Below are 26,875 nucleotides of genomic sequence, written 5' to 3'. Positions count from 1 at the left end.
GCCACATATTGTATGGTTCCATTCATATAAAATCCAGAATAGAGAAATCTGTATAGACAAAGAGAATTGTGGTTCATTAGGTCAAGAGGGATATGGAGTTGTGGTGATCCTAATGGGTTTATCTTTTCTTTTTAAGGTGATGAAAATGTTCTAAAATCAACTGAAGCATGACTGCATACATTTATCAATATATTAAAAACAGTGACTTGTATACTTTAAAAGTATTAATTGTATGGTATATAAATTATATCTTAATAAACATTTTAAAATGGTTTAAAAAATGTCTAGAATAGCAGATCATATTGCACTATTTTGTAATCCCTCATTATGGCTGTTTTTTAATTAGCTAGGACTTAATAATTGTCTGACAAAGAAACTGAAAAAAAAATGCTAACATAAGCCTTTCTATTCAGTGTGGTCTCTGGACAAGAACATGGCATCCCCCGGGAGTCAGTTAGAAATGCAGATTCACAGGTTGGCTCTACCCCTGCTGACACAGAATCTGCATTTTGGCAAGATCTAAGGTGATTTGTTCACACATTAAAGCTTGAAAACACTGGACGGTAGTATATTCTAATTGTTGAGAACACTAAGCTTTTACATTAATGTTTTGCTTTCTTGTGCCTTAGGACTTTTCATATAAGGGATTAAATCAATTCACTTTTAATAAGGACAGCATCCAATGAATTACAATTAACTTCATTTTCTCAGTTGCAGTTTTAATGTTTCCCAGTGCTCAGTCAAGCCTCCAAACTGTGATGATTTTTTTAAATATAAGAAATTATATAAAAAATAAATAGATAACTTTTTCAGGTCTTTCAGTCCCTTGTTGTACAGACATACTATCATTTATAATCATTGATTTAAATGCAAAAGCTTACATTTATAATCACTGATTTGAATGCAAAATCTTACAGTTACCAAATTAACTGTAATTTTAAATCAAATTATTTTCTCATCCATAAAAAGCCGTTTGTAACCACTGTTGTTTCCTTTATTATTGTAAACATTTTTAAAAGAATTAGCAGGGGTCATTTTGGTCATGCTCAAAGGATATTAAATACGTATGAAGCAGAGAAAAGACTTTCTGTTTTAGCTAAACTCCCCCTGGTGAATTGTGCCCCTGCCGAGAACTCTGTAAGATCGAAGTGACACACTTCTACAAGTCTGTCAGAGCAAGAGAACTTTATCATTGAGAATGGTGTATTTCATTACAGCATTTTACATACACCTACATTCCTTTCAAGGGCTATTCTTGCTTCTCCTCCCTCTTACTGCTGATCTCTGATGCCCACACAGAAAAACCTGAGGCATCTGGTCTTGCTTCTGCTCTCTCCATCCAACCCTGAAATGGGGGTCAGTAGGACCCAATGGTAAACTCAGACCAACTTGCTAACTCCTTCCCCATCCCAAGTGTGCCCTTGGGAAGCAAAGGCCTCCTGCAGTGAGCAGTGCTGCTCAGGATTGTCAGATGATCTGTTATTGGAGTGGTAACAAGGGTTTTAGAAAACCCCAACTGCTCTTCTCAGTCTGCAAGACAGACTGTAAATATTTTGATAAACAATCACAGAAGCCTATACTTTTATACAATTCCAGAGGCTTAACATCCCCTTGACAAAAAGATAACACTATTTAGAAAACTTCTCCAGATACGATTTTAAAATATTTCTTTCCTATTTATGGAGAATGGTAAAATCTATGAACACTACATATTTATAGGATATAGTATTCTAAGAAATATAATATTACAATGAGACACTTGTATGGAAGATACAAAGTAAAAATACAAATAAATATGCACATTCTTTGTGCTTGGTTTTACTGGCAATGTATGTAAAATATATTCATCAAATGTATGTGCACTAAATAAAATGAGTGATATCCTCTTATGTTGATATTAGTCACATTCAAGGAACTGCATATTTGGCCTGTTAGGAAATTAAAAACTAGAATAAATAATACATACTGAGATGAACTTGTGAAGTGAGGTATACAACTATTTAAGAAATGAACAGCTTGAACGCTATGACATCCTGTACCGAGAAGGAACTAACTGGTCGTTAGAAGGTCGCTAAAAACATAGACACATGAAATCCAGTAGTAGAATAACAAGTCAATTTTAACTAGCTTATTTTCTGATTAAAAAGTATACATATATTCAGAGTCCCTCTTAATGAGTATTTATTAAAAGGAAAAATGTCTCTATTACTGATGAAGGAATTTCTTACAGCAAAAATATTTAAAAACCAGTTACCCATTACTAGTTTTCTGATAGGAATACAGAATAATATGGGTCTTACAAGGGCAAGAACCTATCCTTTATATTTCAGAAGTCTAAATTGATCAGTCTTTGGAATACAGGATTATACAGATCCTTTGGTGGGTATGATCCATAATCTGAAAAAATATCTAGAGAAAAAACACAAATCTTAAGTATTTAGGCAAGGTACTATCATTGGGGAATTTTCCTTGGGGGAAAAAAAAATAACAATATAATCTTTCAAAAAGATCAGCTCATTTTTGAAGATGACTGAATAGAGAAACTCAAAATAATTGCAAATAAAACCAAAAAAAGTTTTATTCTTAAGAGTATTAAACTTACATTATGCTTCCCGACATATGGTAAAATTCAAGAACAAAGAGCCTGACTTTTAAAGATCCCGTTCCCAGACACGCCCACACAGCCATTGGTCCTGATTGGTTGCTTCTGTGTCATTGTTTTTGCAAGTGGCTGGGCCTTTTGAGGCGGTGTGTTTCCCGGTGGTTAATTTTTGTCCTGGCTTATTCCCAACAAGAGACCCCTGGGCTAGGTGCCCTGTTTGTCAGCCAGTCTTCTGGGACCTCTTTTTTTCTAGTTCCCTTCTTTTGCTACTACCCATAGAAGCCACACCTGCCATACCTGCCATAAATGTGTATGTCCCTAAGGAAATTTGCAAAGTGAGCCAGCTCATCTTGGATAATTTGTATTAGTGATGGTCTCTTCCAGCTTGCCTCACTTCTAAATACTTTTGACTATAACAAGTGTTATCTGAAAGCTGAGATGTTGAAATGATTAGTCTGAACTATTGGGAGAAACGATGGGCCTTATTTGAAAGGGTAACTTAAAAAGAGATAAAGTGAATTTCGCTTTCATAGCAGAGTTTCAGATTTAATTTATATGTGTTTCTTCTCTAGTCTAAAAGGCACAGAAAGGGGAACAAAGGGACTCATGGATACGGACAACAGTGTGGTAATTGTCGGGGAAGAGGGGGGTGAATGGAAGTGGAAGAGGATATAGGGAGGGATAAGTGGTGATGGGAAAAATAAATAACAAAACAATGTAAACATAAAATAAAATTAAATTAAATAAGAGGCACAGGTACTTAAGAATACCCACAAAGTTTCTTAATGATAGCGGGCATGGCAGTGGCAGCTTTGCTATTAATATGTCAGATGCCTTCCAGCGCCAAACGAGAGAAGAGTGATGCGGGGCAGGTGATAGGAGGCAGTGCTCCAACAGGGACGTCTGTAAGAAAATTTAGGAAATGGGGGGAAGATTGTTCAGTCCCAGGACTGAATGATCAGGGTCTGCGCCTGTTCCTTGCAGTCCGTTTTGATTCAACAGTGGGTTACTTTTTTCCTGTTAATTGCCATAGCACTTAGCTTGTGCCTGCCTTGTATTTACTCCTGCTATCGTTACTAAAGCTGCTTGTGTAGCCACCTTTTCTCCTTCACTGAATGGGAAGCCCCTTGGAGACGGAAAGATAATCTTACATATATTTTTATCTTCAACAACATATTGTATAAGAGGAAAAAATGAGAAAAGAGGAACACTTCCTGAGCATATATTATGCCTTAGGCAAATGCAAGGAGTTAGTATATGGAAGAATATAAGAACAAATTTGTGTTTTTTTTCTGCCTGACTTTTGAATTAGTCAAGATCTAATTCAAAATAGGCAGATGTAGACTAAATATTGGCCTTATTTTTGTTAAAGTTAGAACTGGAGAAAGGGATTTAAAGCTGCAGGCATATGGGTTTCCTCAGAATATAGACAGGATTAGGCAAAGCTGATCACAACAAGTACGGCTGGGAAACCTCAGGCTCCCCAACATGGGGTCCTGCCCTAGTTAAACATCACAGCAGAGCAGACCAGAGTGGACACTTCCTGAAGGCCTTTCCAGGTCCTAAAGAGGAGAGAGGAAGGTGTGTTGAACTCCACATCTCTTTCCCCAAACTTGCCAGTGAGGTGATTTGCTCCAAATTCCCTGGGAAGAAAGAAGTGTGTGAGGGGGCAGAGGGATGTCAGAATTGTTACACTAATGAGCATCCCTCTTCCTGTGGTCATGCAGCAGGGGAAAGGAGGTGGGGAAAGCCCATAGATATTAAATAACTTGCCCTAAGCTTTACAGTTAGTAAATGTCAGAGTCAGTATTAAAAGCTATAGTGTGTGCTCTTTGTTCAACATGGCCCACAGTGTACGGGGTCCGACACAGGTTTGATGGCTAGATGGATGGATGGATGACAAGAAAGAAAACTGCATACATTTATGTGTCAACTTTGACGAATTTCAAGAATTTTAAGTGGTTCAAACTTTTAAAACATAACGAATTGCACATTGTAAATATGTGTTGATAAATTTAAAAAGGATACATTTAAAAAATATATTAAGATAAATGATATGGGAATCTTCTCAAATTGTCACCTATTTATATATCTCCCCAATAGGCTGTTGGCAGAGGAGGCCCTTTATAAATGAGTAGTAAGAGAAGCAACAGACAGAGGTAGAAAAATCCTTAATAATTACTTCTTCAAATTAATTTTATGAACTCAAACCTGAAGATGTGTGTATTTATGTATGTGGATAGATAAATAGATAGATAGGGAGGTACATAGGTAGGTAGGTTGATTGATAGATGATTTGTCCTCAAGCCTCCAGTATTTGACACATTTTTAATAAGTTGAAGACAGGCACAGTAGTGTGCTGTAAGTGTGGGAAGAATTACTGTAAAAAGGATTCTTATTAGTTAAGTCTTTCTGAACTGAGAGGAAAATAAAAATCAACACGGCTTAAACTTCAGCAGGAGCAATGCAGATAACACAGAAGGAAGGCTTTTCTGCTAGCAAGGGTTATTAGACAGACTGTGGGAAGGAGTTACAGAATCCTCCCTTGGAGATCTGTAATACCAGGATAAACAACCAGCTGCTTTAGACAGAGCTGCTCATAGGCAAGAAGCTGGCCTGGGTGAGCTCTCCAAGCAGAAAATAAAATTACTTGTACTTGCACTTAAAATATCACACGATAATTTTATATCCCAATGCTTAATGCTACTGAAACCCAATGAGAGAAGAAAGCACACTTCGTACCACTCTGGTATTCTCAAATTACCCAGCACAGTGCTGAGCACACAGTACTTACCCAATAAATGTTTACTGAACAGATTGATTACTCAATTGGGAACAATGGGAAATTGGGAAAAGAAAAACTGGATTTCATTCCTATCTCCATAAATAAATTCTCTAGGACTTGGAGGAAATCAGTCAACTTCTCCAGGTCTTAATTTCCCTCCTTTGTGGATCATGGCCTCTATGAGTTGAGCGTCTCGTGGCCCCTGTACCTCCATGACTCCAATGTTCTATTGATGCTTTGCATCCAGATCGTGTTGCCTATGTGTCTCATTGAAGGGAAATAAGAGCACTTGCCTTCTGTGCCACTTTGCACACCAATTGGCATTTTGAGCTTTTTCAAATAATTTAATTTCCTTGGTATTCCTTCTCAAAATATCTATAAATTCATGATAATGGCATACAGAGTTACATTCTCTCTTCATTCACCTTATAATTTCTAATGAGTTTCAGGAAAATATTTGGCTGAAAATATTATCAAAATTACTGCAAAATGTTGTAAAGATCAATTCATTAAGCAACATACCCCTTTGTTTGTTTATTTCTCCTAAATGGAAGACTTTATCTGACATGTTCAATCAATGTTCATTATTTTTGTTAGTTCACTTAGTGAAAGCACAGTAATGTTAGTTACCACTTCATTTAGAAAAGTTCTTTGACTCCATGGGATTACCATTCTTCAAAAGTCACACTGGTAATGCTGTTGCACTAATAATTTAGACAAGCCACAAGCAGACACTTCAGGAAGTTTAAAGTAAGCTAAAAACACTTCTGATTTACCCTCCAGAAGAAAAAACCATGTGATTTACCTTTTTAAATAAAATAGACTTGCTATGAGGAAATACTTTCACAAAGACCTAATCAGTAGTTTAAGTAGTCAGACTTTTAATAATAAATGCAATATTGTTAGAATCTGTGGACAAAGAAATGAATAAAAGGTGAACTAACTGTATTCTTGTATTTATTTATGTTTGAATGGATGGGTATTTAGCTATCTGTTCATTCATTCTTTCAATGAGTATTTATGGAATTCTGCTAGGCATTAGACACCTGTGAGCTGCTGATGAAAAGTGATAAGACATAACCCTTTCCCAGGAGATATTCCCAATCTAATAGACTGTAAAAATGTGTAATTAAGTACAGTGTTCTGTGAGATGTTCCATATTAGAGGAACACACAACATGAAAGGAAGGAGAGTGTAATGTCTAATGGCCTAGAGTTAAGGAACATTGGGTTTAGATTCCCCCAGAAGGACCACAACTTTTGGAATCAGACACAGACCATAGGATAGCTATGTATGAAATAGTAAAAGAAAAGGACACAATTATCAAAATGAGTATACAACAGGGAGGGACTTACAGTTTTGAGAAAAATGAGACTTCTAAAAAAGTAAATTATTATTATTTGAAACTCAGTAGACTGGTTGAGCATATACAGTAAAGAAAAGAAAAGAAAATATATAAAAGCAGTATGCGAGGTAGAATGAGAAGGTCTAACATATGTATAGCAGAGTAACAGAAGAGGGTGTTTAGCAGCATCCTGGCCTCCACTCATTAGTACCCCTTTTTCTCAGTTGTGAAAATCAAAGTCTTCAGACATTGCCAAATGCCTCTGAGGGACAAAATCAGCCCAGTTGGGAACCCTTGCCACAAATATCTTATGAGAAGGGCATATTACTGGCCTATTTCACTCATGGTTATAGATGTAAAAACCCTAAACAAAATAACAGCAAATAAAATAATAAAATCCAGTTGGATTTTTTCTAAAATGCGAAGATGTTTGCATATTTAAAAAGCTATAAATATTATTAACCCACATTAATTAAGAATAACCTTATTAACTATCTATCTATCTAAACACACTATATATAGTATACATATAACATATATGTGACCAGTGGTAGGCAGTTCTTTCCCCTCTTTATTTTCCCCTTTAATCTACACACTACAATGATCTATCTTCAGTGTGAATTAAAACCCATGATTTACATTTAGTGCTATGCCTGTGAGAAGGGGATACTCATGTAAACTTAGCTAATCAAGAAGCCCTCTCTACAAGTTTATAGCTCTTTAGAGAAAAGGTTAAAGAATAAGATTAGCTAACAAGGCCATTTACAAATGTTTCAATTCCATTGAAAGGTAGACTAGATTTATTTTAATGATACAACAAATATCTACTAAAATGTTGATCTGTATTTTAAAAAAGCAATTTACAATTTAAATTTAATTCATATTAATGCAAAGAAAAAGTCTGTTCAAATGACTAATTCTATATCTGTAGCATTCAACACACTGGTCTTCGAAACCAACTGACTTTTACCATAGGCAATTCAGTAAATAAATATGAATAACTCATTAGAGCATTCATGTGAGTTGAAATGCTCATTTACAGCAGCTTTAGAATACACTCAAATTCAAAATGATGTTATTTTTTGTTTAATTACCTATATAAACAAATCTGAGATCATTGTATGTTCAACAATCAAGCATGCTGAATCTCTAGCATAACCATGTCCACCAAATAGTCACTTAAAGATACTAAAAGGAAAAGATGCTAAGTATAATACTGACAAAGGTGGTTCTTCACTGGTAAATTGCTCCAGCCTGTACCAACATCCTCAGTTTTGAATCTGGATAACTAGGAAGTCAATGTTAACTCAGTTATCAAATTCTTGATACTCACAAATACTGACCTTACCTTTATTTACTTTGTACAAATAAACATCAGTTAAACAAAATCATGAAAATCACTTCTCTAAATAGCTTGATGTTTATATGAAGAGTAACTAACTTCAATAAGATATGATATAATTGCATATAAATGAATTAGTGGATATAAAGTTTGTCATGCCTTATCAACCTAATAGCTACTATAAAAATAATGACAATTGTCATACCTAACATTGGGTAATTTCTGTCTGAGCTCTTCAAATATGTCTATAATAATGATAGTGATGATAATAATGATACTCAGCCAAAAAGAAATGAAGAGATCGCTGCCTGTCGGAGAAGGGAGGTGTCACTACAAACATTTTCATGGTGTAGACATGCTTTAGTGGTCATTGTCCCGTCTTTCATTTGCACACCAAGGGGTGCTTGCATCCTCTCATTCTCTCACACTGAATCAATGCTGGAAACACACCATTGCCAAACAATCTCATCAGAGATAAAGATGATCTTACTCTCAAGGAAAAGAGCCTGGGTGAATTCAGGGCTTGCCTTTATAAACTTATACTCTTCCTGGCAGAGGACCCTGCTTGGGATAAATCCTCTCTCAGAAAGGCCCAGATGCAGCTGCACTTGCACATCTGGCTGCCTACCTGGAACCCTTCTATGGCTGCCTGCTAGAGCCTTGCCAGAAGGGCTGCACCACACTCCTTCCCGAGAATGTTAGGTTCTCCAGCCTACTCACATCTACAGCTTGTCTTGTCTTGACAATCCCCATCAAACCCAGAGCTCCAGCCCCAGCCCCAGCCCCAGCTGCATTCCTCTGAATGTCTCTTGTTTGTTTTGTTTTCTCCTATCGGCTCACTCACATATGTCCTATCAAGAATAGATACTGTCCTGCAAAATAATGACTATGGTTTTGTAAGGTCAAAGGGGAACCACAGTTAGAATAAATGAATTTCTAAGTAATATAATACAATGCTCAAGCATTTTGATAATGTGAATACATAGAAAAAAAAGTTAGAAAGGTCCAGAGGATCCTTCTAGTGTCTATATCTCCCCTTTTTGAGAATAAGAGAAGGAAGCAGTTTCTGGCCCCCATTACATTCCTAATATGGGCAACAACTGAGTTCATAAATGAGAGTACAATTCATAGTTATCATCTAAATGCCTATCATATGCCACAACAATGTGAAGTGCCTTAGATGCATTATCTCATTTAATTCCCACAGCAACTTTTGGGGATTTAGAAACCACCATTATTCTAAATTTTACAGATGACGGAAGAATCTTAGCAATATTAAATAACATACCCAAGTTTACATAAATTGTAAGCGAGAGAGCTGAGACTCAAAACCAGGCCTCCTTCAATTCCATAGATTTATCCCTACTCCATAGTGCCTTCAAACAGCATTCTGTATGATTTCGGCTTATATTTCAATCTTTGCTGCTAATCAGTGAACTCTTTCAGGGCAGAATTTATTTCTCATTATTTTTTTATATCCCAGAGCATGAAATAATGCCTGATACAGAGCAGAAACTCTATGACTGTAGAATGAACAAAATGATAAATTAATAAAGGAAGGAATAAATTAATTTTAAAAAGACAGAAAATTGAAGTTTGCATTAAAAAAATCTAATTTTATACCAAGAATATAATTTCTGTGGTTAGTTTGGTGCCCCTTCATTTCTATGTGAGTATTTTATGATAAGGACCATTTTTACCATAGAATTAAACATAATACTCTTAAAAATATATAATTTTCAGGGATTGAAATGAATGATTGAAATTCTAAAATCAGAACATGATACAACCAAACCAGCGTATAATCATATGTTTCCTATAATAAGCTACTTGAAGTGTTCTTAGGGTTACAATTTTGTAATCTAGACATGAGAGGAAGATCTGTGCTCTTGACAATATTCAACACAGAGATTTCAGCTAGCTCTGGATAAAAGACAAACCCTGTCTTTTGCATTACATAGATGTTCCCTCTTTCCTTATCAGTAAGCAGACAGTCCAAACTATTACCTTCACATCCTCTGCCACCCTCCTCCAGCTTTCGGCTAGCTTGGCACTTGCAGTATAGTAACTGCCAATTGTATTACAGCATTGGTCCTGATAGCCACCAATGTCAATGGCACATTCATTTATATCTGCAATTAAATATTTAAACAGAATTAGCTTCCTAAAAACAGACACAAAAAGATTTTAGTGGCTCTCCCCAAAATGTACCATTACAGAGTAACACCATTCTTTGACCTCAGATTAAATGAAATAAAACTATAATATCTTATTTTAATTGAAGCTAATGCACTCTGAATGATATGTTACTTGGTCTGAAGCTTGGATGTGCAGCTGTTGAGATTGCTTTTGTTTTTAGTTAACTTTCCACTGAAGTGTATCATATACACTAAACAGTATACAAATCTTAAGTGTATGGTTCAATGAGTTTTCAGATTTAGACTCTGCCAGTGCAACCCCATAAAACACAATAAAAACACATTACTAGCACCCAAGGAATACCCTGAATGGCTGAAGGTAACAATTATCTGCTTGTTAATCACTACAGGTTAGTTTTGCCTTTCCAGCAATATATAAGTAGAATCCTATTTTGCATATTGTGTGTGTGTGTGTGTGTGTGTGTGTGTGTGTGTGTGTCTGGCTTCTTTCATTAGGCATTCTGCTTATGAGATACATCCATATTGTTGCATATGCTTGTAGTTTTTTCATTCTTATTCCTGTATACGTGGTGTGGCAAAAGCAGGTTTACAGTTGTGAGTACATGAAACACAGAATTTATTCTTGTATTATTATTTATTAATTATTTTATTACCTTCCATAAAAACAAGGGTAAAACTGCTTTTGCCCCACCCTGTATTATTCAATTATATGAATATATCACCATTTAAATTGATCTATTTCACAACTGATGGGAATTTGGGCTTTTAAAAATTTTTTTGATATTATAAAAAGTACTGCTATAAACATTTTCATAGATGTTTTTAATAAACTCACTATGCATTCCTGCTGGGTAACATCTAGGTCTGAAATTGCTGGGACAAAGTATTATACTTTCTGCTTTATTAGTTATAGCAAAATAATCTCCTAAAGATGTTATTCTAATTTACACTCCTACCAGAGGTATATTGGAGGCCAGATGCTACTCATCCTTACCAACATTTGGGATACTTTGTTTTATTTTGTTTCAGTTTTATTTTTCTGAAAAATGTATAATAGCACAACTTGTGATTTCAATTTTTGTTTTCTTAATGATAAATTAGGTTAAACACATTTTTATGCTATTAGGCATTTGGATAGCATCTTATTGAAGTGCTTGTACAAATATTTTTTCTTTTTGTTCCATTCTTAAAATACTGGTTCTTTACTAGTGGGTCAAGTAGAATGGTCCATAGAAGTGTTGACAATGATCATCCTTGTTTTGCTTCTGAACTCAGAAGATTAGTTTTTAACATTTCATTGTAGGTATGATAATTACCATAGTTGTTTAACATACTAGTTTTAACAGATTAAGAAAGTTCCTTTCTACTCTAAATTTTGTATTTGTATCGTAAATAGGTGTTACATTTTATTTACTGATTTTTCTGAATCTATAAAGATAACTACATAGTTTTTCTTCTTAATTCTGCTAATAACATTGTTTCTCTTCATCCTTGTAAAACACTTGGTTATGATACGTTATGCTTTTTATATATTCCTGGATTTTTGTAGCTAATATTTTCTTAAGGATTTTTGTAATGATATTCAGAAGAGAGATTTGCCATCACTTTTTCTTTCTTGTAATATTCTTGTTCAATTTTGGCATCCAGGTCACACTGGTTGTATAAAACAAATGGGGAAGTTTTTGCTCTTTTTATATTTTCTAAAAGAATCTGCAAGATTGTTATCATTTCTTACTTAGATGTCTGGAAGAGTTCATTTATGATGCTATCTGGGTCTGAGATTGTGCGTGCGTATGCATGTGTGTGTGAGCCTTTAATTACAGATTCAATTTCTTGAATAAGAGTAGTCAGATTTTCATTTAAACGTGTGGATAAATTATGTGTTCCAAAGAATGTGTTCATTTCATATAAATGTTCAAATCTATTGCTAAGTTGCTCACAACATTTTCATGCTATTTTTTAATATTTCCAATTTGTAGTGAGCTCCTGTTTCTTATTTCTGCTTTTTATCAGCTTGCTATCTATATCTATCTATCCATTCATCTATCTGTCACCTATCTGTAATCTTCATCTTTTCCAAGAACAAACTTTTGACTCCATTGATCTTTTCAGTATTCCTTTTTTTTTTTTTTTTCATTTAATTAATTTAGCTCTGAAACCTTGTCTTCCTGTTATTTTCTTTGGATCTGTTTCACTGCTCTTCTAAGATCTTGACATTGAAATTTAGATAATTGACTTTTAGTTAAAAGACTTCTGGGTTTCTATATATGTGTAAAAAACCACTCCCAAACTAAATGCTTAAAAAGACAATTTCCTGTTATCTTTCAGATTCCTGAGAATTGAAGGGCTTGGTTGGGTGGTTCTCATTTGATGTTTCACATATAGTAACAGTCCAATGGCAGCTGGGATTAGACTTGCATGCAGGCTTTTTTGCCCATATGTTGAGATCAGGGCTGAGATGGTTGGAACATCTGGGGGATTAATTTGGGCATCCCCTCTCACTCCACATGCCTAACTTTGACTTTCTCATTGTTGGGTGATCTCAGAGTAAAGATATTTTATATGGTGTTTATCATTCTCCAGAGAGACCATTCTAACAGATCAAAACAGAAGTTGCAAGACTTCTTATGACCAAACCTTGAAAGTCACACAGCAGTACAACTTATATATCTATTGGCTGATGCAGTCATAGGCCAGCTGAGATTCCCAGAGGTGGAGAAATTCCTTCCTTCAACTGCGGTGTGAAAAATGCAGTGTCCAGAGAAGGAAGAAATTAATGACAGCATTCTAGAAGAGAGTATATTATACTATTACATCATTTAAGGCTATATATTTTCCTAAAGATAAAGAATTAGCTTCATCCCCCAGATTTTGCTTCAATTTAATTATCACTCAATGAGAAATATTTCTTAATAGACATTAACATTTTTTCTTTGGGTTATTTTGAGACATAGTTTGGAAGTTTTATAAACATCTGAGGAACTGTAAATTATCTTATTATGAAATGTTAGATTAATTCCTCTGTGGACAGAAGCTATACTCTGTGTGAGTGCAGTTCTTCAAACCTTTTTTGAGGCTTGCTTTATTTTCGAGCACATGTTCAAAAGCGCTATGTTTTCTGTATATATAAGTATATATGCAATGTGTTATGTGTATATGATATATACATACGTAGGTGTATATATTGTGTTGGCCGAAAAGTTCATTTAGATTTTCCATAAAATGAAAGAGACATTTTTCATTTTCACCAATAACTTTACTGATATGGATATTTTGAGCATGTCGGCTATCTCGCACATGGTATAATATTGATTGTTCTCAATTAATGTTTTGATTTGATCACTATCACCTTCAACTGGTCTATCCAACCATAGATCATGGTCCACTGAGAAATCTTCAGCACAAAATTTCACAAACCACTTTTGACACATTGGATCAGTCATAGCACCTTCTCCTTATGTTGCACAAATCTTTTTTTGTGTGTGTTTCAGTTGCATTTTTACCTTTCTTGAAATAATAAAGCATATTATGCCAAAAACAGTGTGTATTTTCTTCCATTTGCAATATTAAAATGTCGACACAAAAAATTCACCGATTTTGATGTTTCTTTTAAATGCTTGCTGATATGACAAGTGTTAAAATACAATCTACAAATTTGTTTCAAATGAAGTTAAGGACAACTAAGGGCTACTAGAGCCATCTTATGGAGAAAAACAAGCAAACTTTTTGGCCAACCCAATATATTTAAGATATGTATAAATATGTATACTTAATTAGTTTCAGTCTATTAATCATGTTTTTCATGTCTTCATGTCCTTCAGAATTTGTATTTTTATTTTTTTTACTGGCTGTGTTTTCTCCTAGGATTTTTTAAAAGAATATTTTATTATGTTGTTACAGTAGTTTCAATCTTTTCCCCCTTTGCTCCCCTCTGCCCAGTACCCCCCTTCCCTCCAGCAATCCCACCCCCCTTAGTTCATGTCCATGGGTAGTGCATATAAGTTCTTTGTCTTCACCCTTCCCTATATTATTATTAACTTCCCCCTGTTGATTTTGTATCAATCAATTATGCTTCTTAATCCTTGCACAATTTTCCCATTTCTCCTGCCCCCTCCCCCAGCTGATAACCCTCCAAGTGATCTCATACCTATGATTCTATACCTAGTCTGGTTTGCTTAGTTGCATTTTGTTTTATTTTTAGATTCAGTTGTTGATAGTTGTGAGTTTCTTGTCATTTTAATGTTCATAATTTTGATCTTCTTTTTCTTAAGTAAGTACCTTTGACATTTCATATAATAATAGTTTGGTAATGATGAGTTTCTTAAGGTTTACCTTGTCTGGGAAGCACTTTATCTGCCCTTCCATTCTAAATGATAGCTTTGCTGGATAGAGTAAATTTAGGTTGTAGGGCCTTGCTTTTCATCACTTTGAATACTTCTTGACAGTCCCTCCTCACCTGCAAACTTTCTTTTGAGAAACCAGCTGACGGTCTTATAGGTACTCCTTTGTAGGTAACTCTCTGCTTTTCTCTTGCTGCTTTTAAGATTCTCTCTTTTTCTTGAACCTCTGGCATTTTAATTATGATGTGTCTTCATGTGGTCCTTTTTAAGTCTAGCTTGTTTGGGACTCTCTGTGCTTCCTGGACTTGTATGCCTATTTTCCTTGCCAAATTTGGGGAGTTTTCCTTCATTATTTTTCACATAAGTTTTCAATTTCTTGCTCTTCCTCTTCTCCTTCTGGCTCCCCTATGGTTTGTATGTTGGCACGTTTAAAGTTGTCCCAGAGGTTCCTAAGCCTCTCCTCATTTTTTTCAATTCTTGTTTCTTCATTCTGTACTGGTTGACTGTTTTTTTTCTTGTTCTTTATGTTCAAAATCATTGATATAAACCCTGGTTTCCTTCCCTTCACCACTGTTTTTTTTTTTTTGTGGATTTTCCTTCATTTCATTTAGTATAATCTTCACTTCTTCCCTTATGCGTTTGCCTTACTTAAGCATACATGTCAAACCTGTGAGCATCTTTATCACCAGTGTTTTGAACTCTATGTCTGTTAGGTTGGCTATCTCCTCATTACTTAGTTCTCCCACTGAAACCTTGATCTGTTCCCCCTTTTGGGTCATACTTCTCTGTCTCCTCATCTTGACAGGTTCCTGTTTGTTTGCCTCTGTGTGTTAGGTAGAGCTGTCGCAAGTGTTACGTTGTAAGGGGCAGAGCCTTAGGTATTCATCAGTACAAGGCAACCCATTTCACCACGTTGTGGTGCTGTATGTAGGGGAGGAGTCTGAGAGGGAACAATGTCACTTGCTCAGCACTCGCCCTTTTTCCAGGCACTTCTCCCACTTTCATACGGGACCGGTGCCTTTCTAGCTGTTGCCCTGGCTATTGTTCCCAGAGTGGGTGGGTATGCGGATGTTCTAGGACCATGGGGCCCTTTAAACAAGTGGACTCTGCTGACAGACCAGCAGTTTCTTTCTCTGCCCCAACCCACATACTCAGAAGCAATGAGGCTCTATTTTCCCCAGTGCTCTGACCATGAGCTGTGTGGTCTAGTCTGGTGCTGGAAGCGCTCCCTAGGTGTCCCTTCTGGCTTTTTAAAATGTGTGACTACACTTCCCAGCAGCCTGCTGCTGCTGCTGCTGCTGCCACCACCACACTGTGTCCTCTCTGCCCCGACTCTACCCCTCCTACCTGTCTGGAAGAGTATTTCTTCTTTATATCTTTGTTTGTTGGACTTACATGCAGCTTGATTTTCTGGAAATTCTGGCCGTCTCTAGTTTTGAGGTAGTTGTGTTCCTTCTTAGCTGTGGAGGGAGATGCAGTGTGTCTGTCTAGGCCTCCATCTTGGCCGGAAGTCCTGACATTTACTATTTTTAGTGTTCTACTTGGACTCTTTATAAGATTTTCAGTTGTACATTCCTTTGTTACTCTTTTAGTGGTTACTTTAGATATTACAACATCTATTATTAAAGTCTAATATAAATTAGTACTCTAATAACTTCCTTGACAATGCTGGAAATTACACTTTAACTACCTTTTTCTTTTTCTACTCTTTATATTATTGCTATCATGCACTTTAATTTCAGATATTTAGACACCAGAAGACTTTATTGTTATTATCTTCTATAGTCAGTACTAATGTTTATGCATATATTTACATTTTGTGGTATTCATTACTGATTCCTGAATTTGTGTGCTTTTCTCAGGAATTAAGTTTCCTTGCCTGAAAACTATTTTTAGTATTAATTTTTATATGTATCTTTGGCAACTATTTTTTTAGATGTTTTCAGAAAAATATATTCTTTTACCTTAATTTTAAATAAATTTTCAAAATTTTAGAACAGTTTTAGAATTATCTATTACATAAAAATTGCAAATATTATAATACAGAGATTCCATATAAGCCATACATTTCATATTGTGCTATTATAAATGTCTTACATTAGTACAGTACATTTATTATAAATAATGAGCCAATATTGATTGAAACATTACTATTAAGTAAAGACTATACTTTATTCAGACTTCCTTAGTTTTCACCATTCAGAACTTTATCTTCAGTTTCTAATTAATAATCTTAGAGCACCTTTTTCCTGATCAAGTCCTTTCTGTGGTTTCTGTCTCTTACTGGGTTCTGACTGGTATCTTGATCCCTCGAAACTTGGCTTCTGTGAATTCCAATTTCTAGCTCTCTAGCCCATAAACATTTTCTCCTTACTAGTAGCCCTTTCTTCTCACCTTTTCAGTCTGTCTCATTATGTTACTTATGAATCAATCCCTCAAGGGGCAAACTCACCTCATTGACTTTAAGTGATTTTTATATTATCCAACTTTTCTAGTTGTTCTCAGCAAGAAAATTGGTCTCTTACTATTTAGACCATCATAGTGAGAAAAGGAGTACTTACTCACATTTTTCCTTGATCCTCCTTACTTTTCCTTACATTAGTCCAAAGAAAAGCCTACTAACTGAGGCATTATATACTTGTTTATTTTTCTTAACAATGTGACTCAGCCCACAAGCCAGAAATTCATCACTGATAAACATGAAATGATTGACAACCAATACAAGACTCTATAAACAGGTCCTGAGCTTTGTGCTGTGCTATAGGCTATCACAGAGAGGGAAATCAGTAAAGGTTTATGTCTTAAGGAATACTGGAGTACCAGTTTACATACAAGTTTGGATATTGTTCCCTAAGCCTAGTTTGCTGATAAAAAAGCAGATATGTTGGCATAGGTCAGATATCAAGAGTCTTGTGATTCCACCCTTAGAAAGCAATCCAAAAATATATTCCAAAGGAGTTTGACAGTGTTAGATACCTCCCCATGCATAACATCATATAGACTTCATAATGAACTGATGGGATTATGCAAAATTATGGTTAATCAAAAAAGGATAGTCCTTAAAAAGAAAAATAAAGGATATATATTATAATATATATATATTATATATATATAAAACTATATTTTAAGCAAAAAATTTATAACAACTTAATGTTCACCAGTATGGAAACAACTAAGTAAATTAAATATATCACTTCAATATAGTCATCAGAAGTTATAATTGTGATGGCTATAAAATTAGAAAAGAGATCACAATTGTTTGGTATTTTAGTTATAACTTTCAAAGCAATATATTCTTAAGGAGAAATCTTGATAAGATTAAAAATTAAATGATTTGAACATATAACAATGGTAGAGTTATAGCTCTTGAAGTTTTAGATTTTGTTATATATTGCTTGTGCCATTATTATTTAAAGTAGGTCTGAGATTTTTTTGTCAGGTAATAAAAAAAGAGAATGAAGAAATGGTTTATATAATTCTCAGTGACTGTTCAATGGGAAATATTTGTTTTTCAAAAGGACAGGTTTTTGTTGGCATTAAGTTCTTACAGAAACTTGTTACATGGGTTTTGAATGTAATAGTGCCTGGATAAAACAATGACAAAGTATTCAATGGATGTTTTTTAAAAGCATATTCATCAGTTTTTGACTAATATTTACTTGCACTAAATGGTAAGACCTTATGTAACAAATTGCCTTTGCCTGGTTTTACCTGAAATAAAAATAAAAAATTTAAAATAAAAGTAATTTTTGGCTCTCATAGCACTGAAGAAAGCTTTGGGAAATGACTCATTCTTTTGGACCAAACACATAATCTACAGGTTTTTCAGTTCACCATAGTCCCCCACAAACTATTCATTCTCACTGAGCATCCTCACTCTCTTACTGTATTTGGCCCCAGACTTGACTTTTCCTGATCTGAAACACTTGGCTTCCTATCCTTGAAGATTCACAGGGTTCTCTAAGGACAGGCTTGGAGGGGGATGGAGAGCAGGAGGAGGAGGGGATAACCTCACACACTGCCTCTAATTGAATAATTGAAAAATTATATTTATCTGTTTTGTATATTGGACAGTTCTCAAATTAAAATTTGTTTGAAGAAAATGGTTCCTTTTACTACTAAAATATTTGAAAATCTGGTTCCTGGACTGTTACATCTGTATATGGGGGGAGGGGTATAGACAAGGCCTTTTCCTCCTAAAGAATGTGAATAAGTATATATCCAAGAGATAATATGAGAGAAAACTGTCAATAAGGATACCCAGTTTTGATACTGAAATACTAAAATAATAGATGTCATGTGTAAGAATCCCTTTCCACATATGCCTATTTATCTAAAACTTAAAAACTATGCATATTATTAACAAATGTCAAACTAAATTTAGTCCTTCAGAAAACTCATAATCAAATTGATATGATGGAATTTTCACATTGGCAGGAGTTAAGAAATAAAAGACAAATAGATGCTTTGTTGGTCAAAATGATTAATGTATAAAAATGACATAAAAGGGACTTAAAATCCCTTTCTTCTGCTCAGGAAAAGTTTTTGTAGTGCACATAATAGCAAAAAATATTCCACAAATATGTTTTATAATATTTCTGATGTTAAATAACACTGGTAGTAAAAAGCATAAAAGAAGAAGCACACTGATTTCCCTGCATGAACTTTCATATCTCCCATTTGGACTGGCCAAAATTAAAAGACAAACAAGATATGACAAAAACAACATTGATACATACAAGGCAAAATTTAGAAAACTTTACTATAAAAAGTCAATATAAATCAGAAGGAAAAGATGAACTTCCCAAAACAGAAATTTGGTTTAATGAAATGAAATAAAATTGAAAAAAAAAAATCAGAAGTACAATGTTCAATAAATAACAAATTTAGTTGAATCTAAATGATGAAGAAATTAAAACTAAAATAAAATTTACTCTCTATCATATTTACAAAGTTTAAAATTAGTGCTAATGTGTGACGGGGTTGATCAGGTGTGGAGCAAAGTATGTATCATACTTTGCTAGTAAGAGCACAAAATGGGAAATTCTTTCTCAGGTTCAAGTGACTACAAAAATCAGAATTTTTTATATATTTCTTCACCCAGAAATTCTACTTTCAGGAATATATAATAAGGAGATAATCATGAGTGTTCCTAATAATTTATATATTTTTAATACCAGAGGAGGAAAAATAGAAACTAGATATCAAACAGTAGAATTTTAAGTAATAACATACACAAACAAAGAACTATTATTCAATAACTAGCAATCACATTCAAGGGCAATATTTATTTACTTCTGTAAATCTAATGACATAGTAAGAGTGTATATACTTAGACATACTATGTAATCATAACCACATGCATATTTTCTTATCTGTCAAGATATATTCTTAGAAAAAAAATTCAAGCATATAGTAAAAAATGCTAAAAGTACCTATTTTTAAATAAAGTGATTAGGGATGGTTTTTGTTCTGTTGCTCTGTTTTTGTCTATGTTCCAACTTCCTTGTAATGAGCAACTTTTAGAAGAATGGCAAAACATGCAAAAAACAATTAAAGTTAAGGCTAAAAGGTTCTTACTAGCTCCCTTTCCTTTTTAGGTAGTCTCTGCCACGGTGTGGAATCACACCACTTTTAGTGTATTAACTTGAATTTTGGAATATGTAGCATGCTTTTTTTTTTTTTTTGAATGAATGGCAGCTCCATACTTGAGGTAACAATGTATGTGAATACTTCTGAGCTCTGGAGGAAACTTCACATTCAGATGAGAGGGACAGCATTCTACAACAGCAGGCCTTCTGTGGAAGGTATATAAGAGACCATATATCCTTACAGAAATTTGACCCATTATTATGTAGTGAAGGAGAGGATGCAACACTGTATATTCCAAGAACCTCCTCCCTGGTCTCAAGCAGAAACCCTTCAAGGACAACTAAATGTAACAGGCAGGTGACTTTCCTGGGCAGATAACAATTCCAAATGGGATGGTTCTCACCTGTCTTGATCTGCCAGGACACAAATGAGCACTACTTTATGAAGTGTTTGTTCCTAACTTAATAGTTTTTAATTTTGTCATCTCTACATTTGGAAAAAGAAAGTGTAGTACTTCCTTGAATAATGCCCTTTTTCCAATGTTGTTTTGTTATAATGTTGATGAGATGCCATAAGAACTTAACTCTTGTATATATCAATTAGCCTATCATAAAATTGGTATTGTTATATGTAATTTTGCTTCAAGTTTCAGAACCTATCAACGAGGTTAAGTGAGGACTTACTGTAAATATAAGAATTTTGTGAGAATTAAATTACATAATACATTTAAAATACTTATCATAGTTTCTATGATAAAGTAAGCTCTGTAAATAGTAGCTGTTATTATTACTATTAGGTAAATATTAGCTACTATATCACATGCTTGAGAATTCAAACCTGGTTCATAGAAGACATTCAATTGCTTTCTAGTTTTATATGTATTGAACACCAATACAGTTTTTATGTGGGTGGAATTATAAATTTATAGTAACATATATGAAATTGCTTGTTCTACAACACAGAAAGTTCAGAAACAACTCTGCTTTTCTGCTGATAGCACTGTTCTCATGCAACTGTGTTGTATTAATGTACAATCTGAAATTTTTTAAAAACTGGCTAAATAAGCCAGTCAAAAGACAGACTTCATTAATAGTGCTTATCAGTTACATATTGAGATCACTATATAAAAATATAAACATGCATTTCCACTTCTGTTATTTTCTACTTTTCTTTTAAAAGTAAAGAAAGCATTGTAGGCATTTGGTGACCTCATATATTCAAAAATAAAATAAAAACATAAAATTCTTGTTATCAATTGAAAATCAGTGTTCACAAGTGAAAATTTTGGAAGTCATTGGCTTTGAAGATAGTTCTGAAAACCAAGTCAATACTCAGGATTTTAAATCGCAGTTTTATAAGATATTCACTACATGATTGATTTCAGGCTATTTCATGTGTCCAATGTCATTCAAGGTTGCAAATAAATTTGGCCTTTCAAAAGGAAGATGAATGACAAAAATTCTTTGACATGTAGCAAGTCTTCCAGGTTAGGCATGACAAAAGTTCAATGATATCATCCAAGCTATCAATCCATCTGTGATGACATACTGCAGTCTCTTCAAGTATTAAATATGATGTTGGCTAGAGTGGTGTAGCGTTTCTGGTTGTAGGACAAATACAATAGAACTGCCAACACATTAAAGGTCAATTAAATTAACTAACAGGCTATACATTTCTATCTTTGTAAACTTAAGCTCCTTATATTTGTTTGCTTTCCTAAAGCATGCTTCTAATCTGAAATCATGTGATTCATTTAATTGGTGTTTAACAGTTTTAGTAATAGCTCATACTGCTTTTAGAAACATAGCAAATACTGAACAGAAGTGGCTACAAAGAAGAACAAAGAGTCAAAATTAGAAGTGTTTCAATTTTACTCACATCTTTCTCTAAAAATGTATTGGGCCCAATTTTTCATGTGCATTTTTGTTTTAAAAGGATTATGTGTTTACTTGGTGAAAATTATCCCCAAAGTGCACACACCTCTTATATGTTAGTCATTTTCAAATCAATAGGCTTCATGAAGTGATGACCTAATCTTGTTATTGCAATTAGCTTTTGCAACAAATCAGTCGATTTCTCTTCAGGTACCAGGCTTAATGTAATTCTCTATAGGTTAAGGTAAGACATGGCATTAATCAACACCTCTGGAACATTCATATGTACTTAAAATATAATTAAAAAATGCATTTAAACAATGTTGAGGGTCTTTACAACCTGATTTTGGGATTATGGAATTATACATAAAGTATACTAACAATACATTTATTTTTAAGAATTTAGATCATGTCAATGGGCTAACTTTTATACATGGTTTTAATTCTACAATTTTTGTTTAAAATGGTGTATATGTGTTTCAATTCCAAGACTGGAGCAACTCATTCTATTCCTAGTCACTAAGGAATAAACTGAGAACCTCAAAAACAATCTTGACTTTCAGGAGTCTCCTGAGTCCCAACCAAGTTCCTTCTTGCACTATTCATTATCAGAAGTGGAGAAAAGGAAAGGAGAAAAGTGGAAATGTGTTAGACCACTGGAGAAAGTATTAGAGCCGATGACTTTATTCCTTACATGGCCACTGTACAAAGAGGAAGAGACAATCACAGCTATAAGGCAATAGGATATTGAACTTAGACTACTGAACTTTAGGCTCTAAAGATCTACATTTGAATCCTAGTTCTACCATTTATGTGAGATACTGTGCTATTCACTTCACATTTGTGAGCCTCTTTTTATTCATTTGAAAGAGGATATGATGATACTTCATAGAAGTATTGAGAAGTAGAACTAAGATAATACCTATGAAAAATGCCTTGTTAATTTTGAAACCCAACATAAATATACTCTCAGGGACGAAATACAAATACTTTATTTTTCTTTTATATTTCCACTAGGTGACTTTTTCAAAAGATCCAACAGAAATGCATCTAACAAATAGAATTATAGAAGATCAAGTTACTTGATAGGAAAAATTGATATTAAACAATAACTACTTTAAATAAGTGAAACCAGAAGTATTGAGAAGAGAGCTATTATATTATAGCACATTCATTTAATGTAGACTATGTTTCTAGAGATATATTTATCTTTAGGAATTTTTCAAAATGGAACAAAAATATTAAACTAAGGTTATGCTGACTTTAAGCATATATCATAGCTTACAAAATTCCTGAAATAAGGTAGCCACAGTTGAGGAAATTGTATCTCAGAAAAGTGTTAAGAGATCATATGAGCTCCTGTAGTCTAAAGTAAAATGACATATCCTAAATCTTTTAGCTGGATTCTCAAATCCTCTTTTATTTATGAATCATTACAGGACATTGACAGGAACACATCACATTTAGTGCTAACAGTGTTTGTTTTATGCATAACATTGATCTATCCTTCAACATGTCAAGAAGATCAGTTTTAAATGAACCTATTCATTTTTTTAAATAAAGTGTAGGCACTTTCATGACCTAGGAAATGTCCTGGTTCAAGGTATTACAAGTGCTTATAATTTATAAATTGCAAATTCAACTTTTGGTTTACATTTAAAAATAAGAAAATTGATATTCTAGAAGTGGTATTTATTCCTTTCTTAAATAACTTTACTGAGACATTTGGACATATAAAAATTGTGCATATTTAAATTATAATACTTGAAGTTATATATGTATACATTGTGGAAACATCACCATAATAAAGACAAATATGCTATCCATCACCTCATAGTTACCACAGTGTGTATCTGTGTATTGAGAGATTTAATATATAAGGAACTCTTACAACTCAATAGCAAAACAAAACAAAAACAAACAAAACAAAACAGAACAAAAATTTAAAAATGGGCAAATGACCCAAATAGACATTTCTCAGAAAAAGACACACAAATGGCCAACAAGTACATGAAAAGCTGCTCAACATCACTAACCACTAAATAAAAGTCAGTCAAAACCACAATGAGCTATCACCCAATCTTATTAATATGGCAGTTATCACAAAGACAAGACAGTGTGGAAAATACTGAAATCTTGTACACTGTTGAGAGTATGTAAATTGATACAGGCATTATGGAAAACAATATAAGGTTTCTCAAAAATTAAAAACAGAACTTTCATATAATCCAGCAACCCCACTTTTGGGTATATATCTAAAGGGAATGAAATCTGGATCGCAAAGAGCTATCTTCACTCCCACGTTCATTACAGTTTATTCATGCTATTCAAGACTCAGAAGCAACCTAAATATTCATTCATGAACAGATGGATAAAGAAAAAATGTGGAATATTACTCAACCTAAATAAGGAGAAGGAAATTTTGCCATTTGCAACACCGTGGACGAACATGGAGGGCACCATTCTAAGTGAAATAAGCCAAGATGTGAAAAGACAAATATTACATAATTTTATTTTTATGTGGAACTTAAAATAATAAAACTCATAGAAGTAGAGAATAAGTTAGTGGTTGACTACCAGAGGCAGAGGGTAGTAGGAAATGAAGAGATATTGGTCAAAGAGTACAAAGTTTCAATTAAGATGAATGGATTCTGAAGATCCATTTGTATAACATGGTGATGATGGTTTGCAATATTGTATTTATTGTCATTCCTTCCCTTAGTAAATATTTGTTGAATGCCTTGTTTATAGTGCCCAGATAATCCAGGGATCAAATCCATTCTTTATCTATATTTTTAAAGATAAGCCCTCATTCTCATGGTAGGTAAGCTTACTAGCTAGTGTGGAAGAACAGTTCAACGAGTTACTGTAAATTAACTAAAAGCAAGATTAAAATTCAGGCTCACTGAAATCCAAGCTTTCTGGGTTCCTATGTAGTTTCAGTCTTCTACATTTCAAGCTGCATATTCAGAAATTATTGCCTCATTAAAAAGGTTCACTATTGCCCCTCTTATCTAAATGACCACCTCATTTTATTAGGGTCAGAGGTCATTACTCAGATGATGCAACACATATCTACCCAATCACTAGAGAGCCAGCTTGTGCAATTTTGACAGTTGATGTGTTTATGAGCCCATTAAACATTCTCTTATTCTTTCTTCATTTAATTTTCAACCATAAAAGAAACAGCTCACTATGCAAAAAACATTCCCTGCCCCTCAAAATATTGATTTGAAGGAGAGGGGAGATTTTTGCAACATACTCATGTGACATGAAGGTTTACTTAAACTGAACAAATGTTCATTAAGCTTCTCAAGCTTCGTTTTCTGGTATAGGAGCAAGAATGGGTTCGAATTCTGGCTCTATTATTTATCAGCTGTGTGACTGGGTTGCTGTGTGATAAATCACCCCCAATCTTACTGAGTTTTTAATTCTCTCTTCAAGCTTAGCCTTGCTTGTGGTTCCCTCTTTTCTAATGCACTCTTTCTGATTTTATTGTCATTATACATTCACTGGCTCATGTTCTCTAAGTATTGTGACCGTCTAAGGAGCAAGAAACACAATGGTTGCTCAGTAGCACAGGTTTGTTTATTAGGGAATGGCTCAGTCCAAAATACAGGTACAAACAGCAGCAATGAAGGTGTAGATTTGAACAGATGGTGAAAACAAGGTAGGACACCACAAAATAAAGAAAGTAGGATATGCACGGATAATAATGTCTGACTTCCACTTAGGTCTACAAAGGCTACAATTGCCTTAAGAAGAGGTTGGATGCAGGAGGTGGTGGGATTTCCAGAGGAGAACACAGAGCAGTAAGTTGAAAGCTCTGGCCTCAGATTAACTTCTAGGTAGATTAAGTTTGTTGTAATAGATTAGCTAAAATTTAACTAGCTTTTCTCTCGCTGTAATTTAGCATATACAGTGTACGTAATTAACAACATTTGCTGAACAAAAACTGCATTTGAGAATAAACATCAGCTTTGACCCTGTAAATGAGAGAAATCTCCAGCATTCTATTCCTTTTAGAAATCAATGTTAATGTCACTCTAATACAGCAAAAATATATGTCCTCAGGTATCATATTGAAATCTATAAAATATTTATGAATAAGAATGAGTGCCAGCTCCTTTTACCAACAGGAATGTCCCTGTAAATCACAGGAGAATTCCTACAAAATTAGAAGCAGGACTTGGTCTCCCGCACCAAGAATAATAATTTAAGTTCAATAACAAAAGGAAACTATAGTACATTAAATTTCAAAAAGCCATTTGTGAATAATACAGCCCTAACATATTTTATTTTTTTCTCCAGAGCACAGAGATATTTAAAAATGAATTTTGCAGTTGAACTCTAGGAATGTCAGATCTCAGACACAACAGACAAAGAAACTCTAATTAGCTGTGATGATCGTTGATTATAGAGCACGAATATAACAATAATTACAAAAGAAAAAAAGAAGGGATGCATCGGTCCCACATATCAAGTGTGGTTGTGTAATTAGAGAAACATAATCACAGCAAGCAAATGTTATGTATTTGTACTTGTACCATTTTGTGGATTTGCAGGCAGAACTGTCCCCAGAAAATGCAAAAGGGACAAAAATATTCCTATTTTATGTGCTTTATTTCTAAACCATTTAATTCATGAAGGTCTTTTTTTAATTTTAACTCTCACCTGAGGATATGTTTATTGATTTGAGAGAGAGAGAGAGAGAGAGAGAGAGAGAGAGAGAGAGAGAGAGAGAGAGAGACATTGTGTGAGAGAGAAATGTCAAGCTGTTGCTTCCCATATGTGCCCCAATCAGGGACTGAGCCCACCACCTAGTTATGTGCTCTG

The 26,875-nt window shown here is 34.2% G+C and overlaps 1 pseudogene; it reads right to left on the bottom strand.

The window, feature by feature from the left end:
- LOC150020843 (uncharacterized) overlaps nucleotides 1-26,875 on the bottom strand; it is a 557,669-nt pseudogene that overhangs the window by 199,022 nt on the left and 331,772 nt on the right.

This window comes from Furipterus horrens, unplaced genomic scaffold (assembly GCF_987537825.1).
Source record: "Furipterus horrens unplaced genomic scaffold, mFurHor1.1.pri manual_scaffold_1, whole genome shotgun sequence".
Taxonomy (NCBI): domain Eukaryota; kingdom Metazoa; phylum Chordata; class Mammalia; order Chiroptera; family Furipteridae; genus Furipterus; species Furipterus horrens.
This window is presented reverse-complemented; position numbering and strand designations above follow the sequence as displayed.